This window comes from Emys orbicularis, chromosome 7, assembly GCF_028017835.1.
Source record: "Emys orbicularis isolate rEmyOrb1 chromosome 7, rEmyOrb1.hap1, whole genome shotgun sequence".
NCBI classification, from domain to species: domain Eukaryota; kingdom Metazoa; phylum Chordata; order Testudines; family Emydidae; genus Emys; species Emys orbicularis.
In genome coordinates, this window is record NC_088689.1 from 17,205,404 (window position 1) to 17,217,786 (window position 12,383).

Below are 12,383 nucleotides of genomic sequence, written 5' to 3' on the forward strand. Positions count from 1 at the left end.
TTTAAAGCTCTCAGACTTTATAACTTGAAGTGTGTTTTAAGTGAATTTTAAGTTGCATGCATTTCAGAAGCTTTTCATCAATTGGTTTTTAAATCAACATAGCAGCTTGGGACACACACTTGCGGGGGGGAGAGGCTATAAAGAAAATGATGCATTTATCCTATATTCTTACACTTTATAAAGAGACATGTTTCAAGAACGAGTCTTGTTCTTAAGATACTTTTGTGCCAGCTGGATGCAAAAAATGCCTCCGGGTTAACATTGATACATGTTGTATTTTAATGTTTCTTCTGCAGGTAATTTTTGTAAAATCAAAGCCCTGCCTCACCAGAATATCAAACCCTTCTACAAATGTAGCCACTCTAGCAAGAATATTTTATTTTTAATGTTCATAAATGGGCACTTTAAGTAAAGATGCATAGAAAGCGTGTAAGAAATTGTAGAGCTATTTATATGTGTGAAGGACTTCAGTGCTATATTTTAAAAGGGAAATAAAATAATATAGAAATCTGACTTAGTCTTTTGGTTTATAAACTAGAAAGCTGAGTATTTGGAAACAATTACTGCCTTCTAAAAATAGATATTTTTTTGAATATCCTATTTTGGTTTAGGTAATGTCTGCTTACACCTACTTTCTGATGAGGGCAATGACTTGCCTTCGCCCAACTCCCTCTTTCCGCTGTATTTATCAGCTGTCTGCACTTTTTGTTGTATGGAGACTTCAGATTTGCTGCTTGACCTGCTAGTATTAACAGAGTTAGTGCTTTTAGACTATATTTATATGAAACCTTGCCAAAGCAAATCATGTCACTATACGGTCGTCTCCACTACTGAAGTTCACTATCACTCCACCCACTGTATTCACATCCAGTTTCTATAGCAGCAAATCAATGGGATCAACAAAAATCCATCTTCTGTTCAGTGAGTTTATTTCAGGGCCAGTTACACACATTGTATCTGGCAAAACAATACAATGCAAACACTTTTCCAAGCAATCAGCTTTCCTGTATAATTTAACAAGAGGCCTAATTATTCTTTCAGCTACAACCATGTAAATCGGAAGTAAATCCAGTAAAGGCAGCAGAGTCCGACCACTGCAAGTGAGAAGAGATTCAGGCCCAATGAGTTTTAGCTGTCTATTCTCAAACTGTCTATGACTTGTTCTTTCAAATTATAAAATGGACAAGAAAAAATTGTCTTTTATAAGCTAACATTTTGTATTTCATCTAGTGTAAATGATTAGTGTGAAATCAATTGATCGAAGTTGGAAGGGGATTAGATAGGCAATTAAGATTGTGGCATAAATTAAATCGATTTCAAATCCTGGTTATGAAAGGCTTGTAGCCATTAAGAATTTGGAGTTGTCGTTACATAATTTATTCCAACAGAATTATGTAGCCTGTAAATTGCAGTAAACAGGTCTCTTAAAAAAATCAAAGCTAAACTCTATGATCTGTCTACTGACTTTTTAATCTATAGGCAGATTGTTGATGTTTGCTTTAGTTTCATTTTGATAATCAACCCCACCACATAAATATGCACAACAATTTGTAACCAGTTGGCTAGTCTTAGCTTTATGACCAGCACTGTAGTCATTCCGGTAAAAGAGGTGCAAATTAAATTAATCTGCCTGCATAATTCTGGCAGGAACTCACTTCAATGGCACATCCTTCTGCAGGATTACATCTTTGAGGAGACATGCCTCTGACATCATAAAACACAAATATTTAAATCAGGGATGCTTCTAGAAAATCAACTATAAACAAGAGTCCTTCAAGTTAGACTCCCCTTTTTTTCTTTCCCCTCAGTGGGACATTAAAAAGATCTTGATATTAAATGTCATTGATTAGCTAGCTGAGAAGGTAATCTGAGAATTTAGGCTGTTGTCATTACTGAAGCATATTATTTCTTCACTGGAAGTTAGATACATTAAGGTTATAATTACCTTTGAAATAGAGGCATTACGCTGCCTATCAAGCATGTAATGAGTCATGTAATGCTATTTAAGATTATTCAGAGTATGCAGAGTCAAAACTTCATGACAAATATATTGACAAGTGGAGCAGGAGCCAGACTTTGATTCCCCTATTCATAATGAATAGCACTCTATTCCACACATAATTCCATTAATGTCAATAACACTACTCATGGTATTGATCATCTGTCTGTAGTCAGTGGTTCTCAAACTTTTGTACTGGTGACCCCTTTCACACAGCAAGCCTCTGAGTGTGACCCCCCCTTATAAATTAAAAACACTTTTTTAATATATTTAACACCATTATAAATGCTGGAGGCAAAGTGGGGTTTGGGGTGAAGGCTGACAGAACCCCTGGGCTATATCATGAGAGAACGATCTGTCCTGAATGAGGGGCAGGGCATTGTGTTGTCCAGGTGTAGCCATCTCCCCCCCCAGTTCCCCTACTGCTTAAAGAGGGAGTAAACTGCACCAAGCATGAGCATATGCAGCCTGACATACCAGCTACCCAGCATAGGGGAGGAGGTGGGGAGGAAGCCAAACCACCCATTCCAAGTCAAACTCTGTCCCTCTTGCTCACTTGCAGCTCTGCAGATCCTGCTTCAGTTCCTAGGTTAATAGCCATGATGATGGTAGCCAGCACAGGAGAGTAAGGGAGTGCCTTACATCCTATTATGACTGTGCTATCATACTAGGGCCAGAGTGTGACCCGGCTAAGCGATTAGTTATGGAAGTTTGCTATTGACTTCCACAAGCAGCAGTATCAGGTACTTATACACTTGCCCTCACCACTCAATCCACAGTACACTCCAAGTAGTGCTATGCTCAACAAACTGGGAATGTGCTTTGGAATGCAGAGTGTATGCGGTTATTTATGTTAAAGGGTTACTCTGCATGTGCAATAATCATTTTCAAAAATGAAAATATCCAGAGGATTTTCAGTAACAAATACAAAGTTGCCTAGTATTTACTATCAACTACTGGCCACTACATTTAATTTTGTTAAAAAACAAAACCAAACTCTCCAAAACAGACCCCCGAATCTGAGAAGTTCCAGTATGCTTCTCCCCACCCCCCAAAAGAGTAGTGATAAGAATATATGAAGCCTGTAGACAGAATCACAGTCAAGGCTTGGGCTATTTTCTGATTGCACTATCTTGTCCAGCCAGTGATATTTTAAATGCCAGTAGTGGCCTGTTCTCTATATTTAAACCACCACCACAGACAGGCATTGTGTTTCTCATAAATATAGCCTTTTGACTATTTACATATGGCTACACCGTATACTCCCAATCTACCCTGAACGAGGGGCCGCCTACAGTTAATGCTGCCCAGGAGCAGACTAGGGAGCACATTGTGACACAATTCATCGCCTAGTTCCCCCTTACTCCCCAGAGGGGAAGTAAGTTCCACCAGCCCTTTTCTTAGTGCCGATTATTTCCTCCCCTCCATGTTTGTTTAGTTGTGCTTGGAAGCTACTTCCACTCCTTACCCACAAGGAGGGGAAGTCTCATAGCTGCATGGCAGTCTACTACAGAAAGCGCTCTCTCTCTCCCCCACGCTATGCCCCAGGATGTGGGCAGCCTTCATAGGGGATCAAGGGGAGCACTTTACATCTTACTTCCCTGCCTGAGGATGTAACATTGGTCATGATTTTAGTATTTTTAATGTGATAACTCAAGTAGAAGTCACGTGGATTTTAAAAAAAAGTTGAATGTAGCGGGCATTTAAAACTATATTTAAAAATAGTTTTAGCCACAAATAAAATCATCCTATTAACACTTTCCCCCCCTATTTGTATTGACAGAGAGATCTCAGCATAGGGTGACCAGACGTCCTGTTTTTAAAGGGACAGTCCTGTTTTTTGGGACTTTTTCTTATATAGGCGCCTATTACCCCCCACCCCCTGTCCTGTTTTTTCACAGTTGCTGTCTGGTCACCCTATCTCAGCATGTCCATATGAAACAAAAAGTCTATGCAAAAGACTTTCCTCTTAAAAAGGTATCCTATGCATGAAGAACATATGAACACCATAAAACATGTTCTTTGTGCTGCCTCGGAAACTGTACCTCTTTAAATCAGATTCTTTTTAGAATTTCTTGGCAGTTAACTCTACAGAAGCAGCACATTCTTAATACTGTATTCATGTATCATCCCATAGGCCACTATGCAAATTGAACGGTTTGTCCACTGTTCTGTAACACTAGATACAAATGTAATCATATGCCAATGAATGGAATCCCAAGTGGGAGTTATTTTAGGAAAGGCAGGAGCCTAGTGGGAAAACAGCAAACATGTCCTGACTCCCTTTGTCGAATACTTTTCTTTCCTTGTTCTAGAATGTTTCAAAGTAATCAGTAATTTCAAAGACTCAAAAAAGAGAGGATTTGGGAGCTAGTCCTGCATTTCTTGCACACTCAAACTAACAGTGTGGCCACTGGGAATTTGGGCATGTGCAAAATGTAGGAGCAGGCCTGATCTTCTGGAGCCCAGTACTGCTAGGTGCTGAATACCCACAGTCCTTTGCAGAACTGGAACCACTTTAGGTTTTTTTCCCAAATAATGTTACTATTATGATATTACCAGTTTTCAGAAAAACGAAGGATGGACACTCTCAAACCGAGAGTTCAGAAGAAGTTTCTACACATCAACTCTCAATTCACTTTAAACAAATGCACAGGATCCTAATATTCCATTTCTTTTACATCTGAGAACAAAAACCACTTATTTCCATGCTCACTCCACATCCGATTGACATAAGCACTGATTTTATAAAGGGGTATTGCGTGATTTGGGATTGATTTGGGCTATGGAGTTTTTCAACATTTGGTCAGGAGTTCAAATCCTGCCTGGGATGAGAGTCTCCTACCATCACCACTATGCAGTGGTTGTACAGTGTTCTGTGAAATGAGTCAGTGGTCCAATTCTAACGCCACATCACACACACACAAAAAGTTAGAATTAGCATTAATTGATACCCTCGTTGACAGGCTCAGCAGAGAGGCCACCGAATGAACAGACCTGAAAATGAAATAGCCACTCACCCTTAGAAATGGTGTCTCCACTCAGAGTTGAAGTGCATGGGCAGGGCAGTATGAAGAATCTTGCAGTGTTGTATCTGTTCAGTGGCTAAATAAAGGATCACAATCTCCAGGGCTTCACAAAAGTCATTTTTAAAAATTCATGGGTATTTATCTCAGTCTTAAATCAAGGAGGAGAAACTCATATTTAGTAACTAAAAGACTTAGAACTGTATGCCTGGTTGGTATTTTCCAGTAGCACTCAACAACCAATAGATCTTATTTGCATAAGAGTCCTGATTTATTGCTTTTAATTATTTGGCAGACTCCAGGTGCCCAACATTTCCATCTTGTCAAGGTAGCTGAGTTGCATTAACTCTCTTGGGAAAATTTTCCCACAGGGATGGTAAGCAAACAACATACATCCCCCTCAACCATGTTCCCTCCACACCTGCAGATCTAGGACAAGATATATGAAGAGGGGTTGGACACCCCCTCCTACCTGGAAAACAGGGAGATCTCACTTGCCAAGGGTCATCTCCACACACAGATCTGGGGGGAAGAGATCTAGCCAGTAGTAATGACCACAGGATTTGGACCAGTGGGAGTTTTGAATTTTACCTCAGTAAGCACTGAGCATAAATAGAGTGGTATCAACCGCCAGACATACTGTAACTGTTGCTCCCTGCGGATTACCGGAGAGCTGTCATGCAACAACTTAAGTAGCCTGTTAGGCGTATCACTACTCAGACAAATGTTTCCTCAGGCACTAAGACTAGGTGGTCTCCAGGAAGCACTGCACCAACTTCCATCGGTGCCACGTTCTGCCACAAGACATCCTACCTCTTCTACCTATTCTTCCCAACTGTCTTCTCAACTGCCATGGAACCTTTCCCTCCCTCCTGTATCACCAGCCTCCAGTCAGAAGTGAGAAGACCAACAGCTAGGGTAACCGAACAGCAAATGTGAAAAATCGGGACAGGGAGTTGGGGGTAATAGGAGCCTATATAAGAAAAAGACCCAAAAATCAGGACTGTCCCTATAAAATTGGGACATCTCATAGACTCATAGACTTTAAGGTCAGAAGGGACCATTATGATCTTCTAGTCTGACCTCCTGCACAACGCAAGCCACAGAATCTCACCCACCCACTCCTGTAACAAACCCCTGACCTATGTCTGAGCTATTGAAGTCCTCAACTTGTGGTTTAAAGACTTCAAGGTGCAGAGAATCCTGCAGCAAGTGACCGTTTGTCACCCTATCAATAGCAGACTCATCAAGTGGCCCTTTGTGTTGAGAGCGAAGGCATATTTAGGCCTGACAGAAGCTTGCTGTGGATTTTAAGAGTCTGTTCTAATCACAATTAACAGCGTAAGCATAAGTAGAACTGTGTATGTGTAAGAAATTGCAGGCTAATCATGTTTAGTGTTGTGCATGTGTAAGAAACTGCTGAGTAATCATGTTTGTGAGAACAAGAAAAGACAAAGTAGCTAAAAAGCTAGAAAACACAGGTTTGAACTAACACTAAACTTGTACTGACAGGGGAGGAGAGTTAACATGGAAATGAGAGACTAATACATATGTATAAGAAAAGATGAAAAAATTATAAATAAGTTTGTGCAACAAAGGGAAGCTGAAGCTGTATTGTCCGATGCTGGTGGGGACTGTAATGAGATTCCCACGTGTAAGTGATCACTACTCACCGAGTGTTTTGCCTTAATAAATATTTGTTAGACCCATCTGCTGAGTAAGTGAACCCTTAATCCAACACTTTGCTGACCTATTACTGCTCAGCAGATTTATCACAATATTATTTCAAAAAGGTTAAGGGATCCATGATCAGTGCTTCGGTGCATATTCTCTGTCCTGTGCTGCTCAGGCATGCAAAGGGAGGAGAGACTATCTGCATACAGTTCCTCTGCTGGGAGCTCCCCAGCAGCAGTGTTCACTTCTGTGCCTCGCTCCCGGCAGGAGAACATGTAGGGGACAGGAAGGGAGAGTGGCCATAGACACCTGTGCAAGTTACCTCGGCTCCCAGGCTGCTTTAACCTGCAACATGACGGAGACAGACAATCAGAGAATTGTAATTGGTTGTGGGTTCTCAGTTTCTACACCCCGCCCCAGCCCGCCCTCCCAATCTCCCCCCTGGTTGCTCTGGGTGACCATGTTGGGGAGGAACACCACCTTTTGCTAGGCACTCCTCATGGCTTAGGCAGAGCCAGTTGAGTTCCTATCCTGCTCTCTTTGGGGCTCCCACAGCCCAGCAAGGCAGCCGCAATGGAGCAGCTAGAGCTATTCTCTATTTCCTCTTCTGCGATGTAGCAGGCAGCCAGCAAAGCAGCTGCAGCAGAAAAGGGGCAACAGAGCTGCTCCTGGGGCTTGAAGTGAGGTGGTTGGAGACAACTAGGGAAGCAACAGAGAGGTTTCAGAATCAGGATTCTGGTTTCGGCCCTTATTCTCAGCTGAAATACTCGAAGACACCAGAATTTTGTACTCTGCATTCTGCACACACACACACCCCCCACATACACATACTAAATGTCCCAAAAGGGAGAGAGAAAACGTTGGCAATAGATGGTGGAGAGGCACATATACCTGATCAATTTTAATAAGTCCTTATTCTGGTTCCTGTAAACATCCCCCAGCCCTAAGGTTTCACCAGAATATGCTATTGAGATAGCGTCCCAAAAGAAAGCACACACTAGTCTGGGCCTCAAACATCCATAGCACCATGCAAAGCAGCACAAGATGTCTGACCATAGAGTAAATCCTCAACCTGAAGCATATATTTTATGATGATTATCACTACATGCCATTAGTCACCCTACACTATGGAAATATAAAAGTAATCTCTATATTTTAAAATACCAGGTCTGGAAATTAAAAATCCGTAGAGCTCAGAATGCCCTATCTCTATTAGGCTGGGCGAAGGATTTCAGTTTTGCGTTAATTTACAGGGCGGAAAGGATTATATAATAATAACAAACAAATACTGCTGCCTAGATACTGCAGTTATAGGTATATTAAAATATTTAACGTACCTTAGAAACTAGCCATGTAATCACAAGTTCCCAGTCATTTGGAAGGGAGTGTATGGTATTTACTTGAAGGCAGATATAACAACAATCATTATTATTAGGGCTGCAGGTTTGTCATTGTGGGAAAGACGTCATGGATAGCTCATGCATTTCCTGTCCTGGGGAGCTGGACCCAGAGCCTGCCCTGCTCTGGGCATTGAGACCTGGCACATGGGGTGACAGCAGCACTCAGGTTTGGCCCAGTCACCCTGTTATGATCCCTCCATCATGCACCAGGTCACAACACCCAGAGTGGGGCACCAGGCCCAGACCCATGGGGCAGGAGCCACCACTTGCTCTCCCATCCCCCCCTAAAACCAGCATTCGGGTTGCGGTGCCAGGAAAGGGTGCTGCTGTGGGTGGTCGGTGCCCAATCTGCCGGGCGAGGAGGAGGCCACTTTTTAAAGAAGTCACAGTAAATTTACTCATCCATGATTTTTACCAAGGTGGCTTTTCTGTGATTTTTGATAAAAAATAATGCCGTGGCATGTCTGCAGCCCTAATTATCATTGTATAATATTTTTAGTACAGTAGCACCCAATCAGGCTCAGGGCCTCATTGTGCTAGGCACTGTACAAACACATCTGGAGACACAGTCCCTGTCTTGGAGAGTTTACAGTCTCATACAGAAACCAACAAGTGCTGACTATGACATTAAATATTTGGGAGGGAGCATAACTAATGGTTAAAACAGAGGAAAATGCTGTCAGAGTCACTGAATTTACATTCTGGCTCTGCCACTGAATTACCGTGTGGCCTTAGGCAATTCACTGAAGTCTAAATTGTCATGCCAACAATTAGGTACCAGAATCCCTATTCCTGGTTTTCAGTGGTACAGATCACCTACAGCACTCACTGATGTCAGTGTGTGGCTGAAAAGCAGGCTACTTTTGTTTAGGTGCCTAAACATAAATTTACAGTAAGTGCCTAACTTTAAGCATCCAAGTTTGAAAATTCTAGCCTTACCCTATTTGTAAAATGGGGCTAATACAGCTACATCACAGACATGTTGAAAGTTTTAATTAGTGTTTGTAAAGTGCTTTGAGACTCATTGATGAAAGGCACCATAAGACCAAATGTTATTATCATGCCTTCCAAACCCACACCTGTCCCTGAGATCTAAAACTACCAGGTCTGTGATGATGCATCTTTGAGCTTCTTGGAACATCAAGTATAATTACTAAGAAATTAGGTAGATGATTCCATTGTGATGCAACTACACAGAGCTGGAGCCTGCTGTAGGCTGTGCTATGACACAAGGATTTAAAGGGCGTAGGCAGTCCCCAAATCCTTTGTAATCAGCATAACACTTTTGTTCTATATGTACAATGCCTACCACAATGAAGTCCTGGGCCATAACTAGGGCTCCTATGTGGTACAGTGATATAAATAATATTAACCACCGGGCAAAATTATTATTTTGTTCTGTGGTAGCAACTAGCATCCCCAGCCCTGGACCAGGATCCCACAATGTCAAGTGCTGTACAAACAGAAAGAAGGCCCCGCCCTCATCTACACTTACAGACGAAGTAAATACCTTCCGGGGTGCACGTCTGTACTAGGAACTGGAAGTATGTTCAACGAACATGCCTGGCTGAGTACCTTCATCTGATGCAAGCACCAGTGCCTGGGGCAGTATTGTTTGTGGGCTACATGGATATGGTTTGCCCAACAAGCCAGTGAACAATATTTACCAGCCACCAGGAGTAATAAGTGACCCAGGATGTATTGTTATGGTTCACTGTCTAGACTCCTGCCTTGAGCTGTCAGGATTCCCAATGCATCCCCTCTCTGGTCAGGCTCATGGCCCAAAGATAAGATTTGTCCCACAATATTCGTAGAGCAGCCCAATGTGTTGTGTTAAAATAAACAAAATTTGGTGATTTCCAATAGTACCTAATCTTTCTAGGCCCATGTGTGTTCATTAAGGCAGTGACTGGATAGGGTACAAGGACATGGGTTCAGTCTTCCTGTTCATTTATCCTAACCATCTCTTCTGAGGCTGCATTGAAGAGTGTCAATGAATAAAATACATGAAGATGCTTTTTTATACTAAAACTAACTTACAGACCTAAAACTATCCATGGATCATTTCAATACAGGCCATCAAAATGGCCTTCACATGCAGGCCTAATTTTCACCTTTTCCCCCCCGAAAAAGAGAGATTAGGCCAGATTCATTCCCTGGATATCCAATAAACTGGTGGAACCTAGGCTCTGGTCCCCTGGTGGCAGAAAGTTTACAGGTCTGTCGCATCTTACGCACATTTAGCATGCACGAATTCAGTTTTACGCCGTCGGCAAAAACAAAACAAAAACCAAAAAAAAGAGAAAAATAACAATTTAAATACTGTTCCTGTAGTGCGGGCGATTCCGCCACTATTACACTCAATGTAATTTTGACTAAACATGGTTTTCGCTTTACGCGCTGACCGCGGAACGTGAACCCAGCGTAAGATGAGACAGACCTGTACTAGGACTGGTAGCACGGCAGCGTAAGCTTCCCGCAACCTTGCTCTGCCAGGTCCAGAGCCAGCATATACACCTGCAGAAATGGATGTGGTCATCTCTGGAGTGGGGTGAGGATAGGCTGGCTGGGGGCTGATTCAGTGCTTCAGCCTAGCAACATCCTCTGGCAGGGCTCCTAGCGAGTCCCAGCTGGATTTTAAAATTTCCCTGCTGAAACCTGCGGGGGAAGATGGCAACACTACTGCTATCTGACGTCCCTTGGGGTGAATCTTCCCTGGCAAAGCCTGCCTGCAAGAGTAAGGGCAGCAAATTGTACCCCCTTATTATGGCTCGTCTAGCTCGTCGTGTGGGCCATTTCCATGGCTGTTTGCTTAGGTTTCTCTGCCAGACAAGTGCAAAGAAGCTTTGGGAGTGTACACTAGTCTTTCCCTGAAGCTTGCACATCAGACCCAGTGTAAAGTATGTGAACATCATCTTGCCCTGAGGTTGCACCAGGATTCTTTGAAGAACTTTTTTAAAAAATCCACTCTGCCACAGGTAGTAAAATGACTTTCACTGAAAATAACCTTTTCACTCTTGTTGAAAATCTTTGACACTACATTACTGTTAAGATTCGTGGGGGGAGGGGCAGTGGTTATTTTCATTATATTTCTTAAAATAAAGCAGTAGATTGCTACTGCCTCTGGTCAATTATCATCTCAGCACCTGCCTATACTTTAGGTTAGTACAAGGGGAATTGCCAGGAGTAATACTATAAAATTAAGAAAGGAAAATATTAGGCTGAATATCATGAAGATCTCCCTGATGGAGTAATTAATTAGGCTATGGAATAGCATCTCAAGGGAGAGAGTGGAAGCACCATTACTTGGAACAGTTAAAATCAGACTGGAAAAATGGTAGAAAATTAAAGGGAAGAATCTTGTCCTGGGGGTAGTGACAAGATTATTTAATGGGGCTTTTCCAACCTGACCGGATAGGATTCTATGATCTGCTGAAAATGGGTCAGCTATAACCTTTTTTACCCAGAGCTAGGATTTGGCAAGTGCTAATGCATTAAGCACATGTGTAAGAAATCCTGGCCCTGAGAATGAAGTAGTTTATAGTAAATTAAGTTTTCTGCATTATAATCGTGATACAAAAGTGATACAAGCTAGATATCTAGCTACCTGTACATTTGGGGACAAGTCTCAGAGGTACTAAACTTACAAAGCACCCGCAGTTCCTGATGACTCCAGTGGAAGACACAGATACTCAGCACCTCTCAGATTTAGCCCATAGTTAGACAGCAATCAGTTTGAAACGGCTATTGATTTAGGGCACAAAATTAGAGGCCAAATTGAGGTCTCCTTAGACATTTGTCTCTAAATGCATATTTGGAACCTATATCTCTGGCACTGGTGAATTAAGGCTGGAATTTTCAAATCCCAGCTTAAAATTGCTACAGAAACTTCCAAAGGGCCAAGGGCTAATTTACCAGAAGAAGAATCACAATCAAGTGCCAAATGTAGTTCTGATGCAACATTGCATTATTAGTAACTGAATGAAATCATGGCATTCATAAGTATCAAGGAGCCTTCCGAGAAGCCTATAGCAGCAATTAAAAGGCACATTTCAGAGTGACGAGGGGGGAAATGGCAAATATAAATTGAAAAATATTGAGCCAGGTTCTAGTTTCAGTTTCCTCATTATTATTAAATGGGGATAATAATGCCTGCTTACAACCCTTACAAAAGTGTTGTGAGGATGAGTTAATATCTACATGGTGCTTTGAAAAAGTAAAGCACAATGGGCCTAATATTTAGAAGTGCTGAGCCCCCGTACCTCCTATGGAAGTAAATAGAAG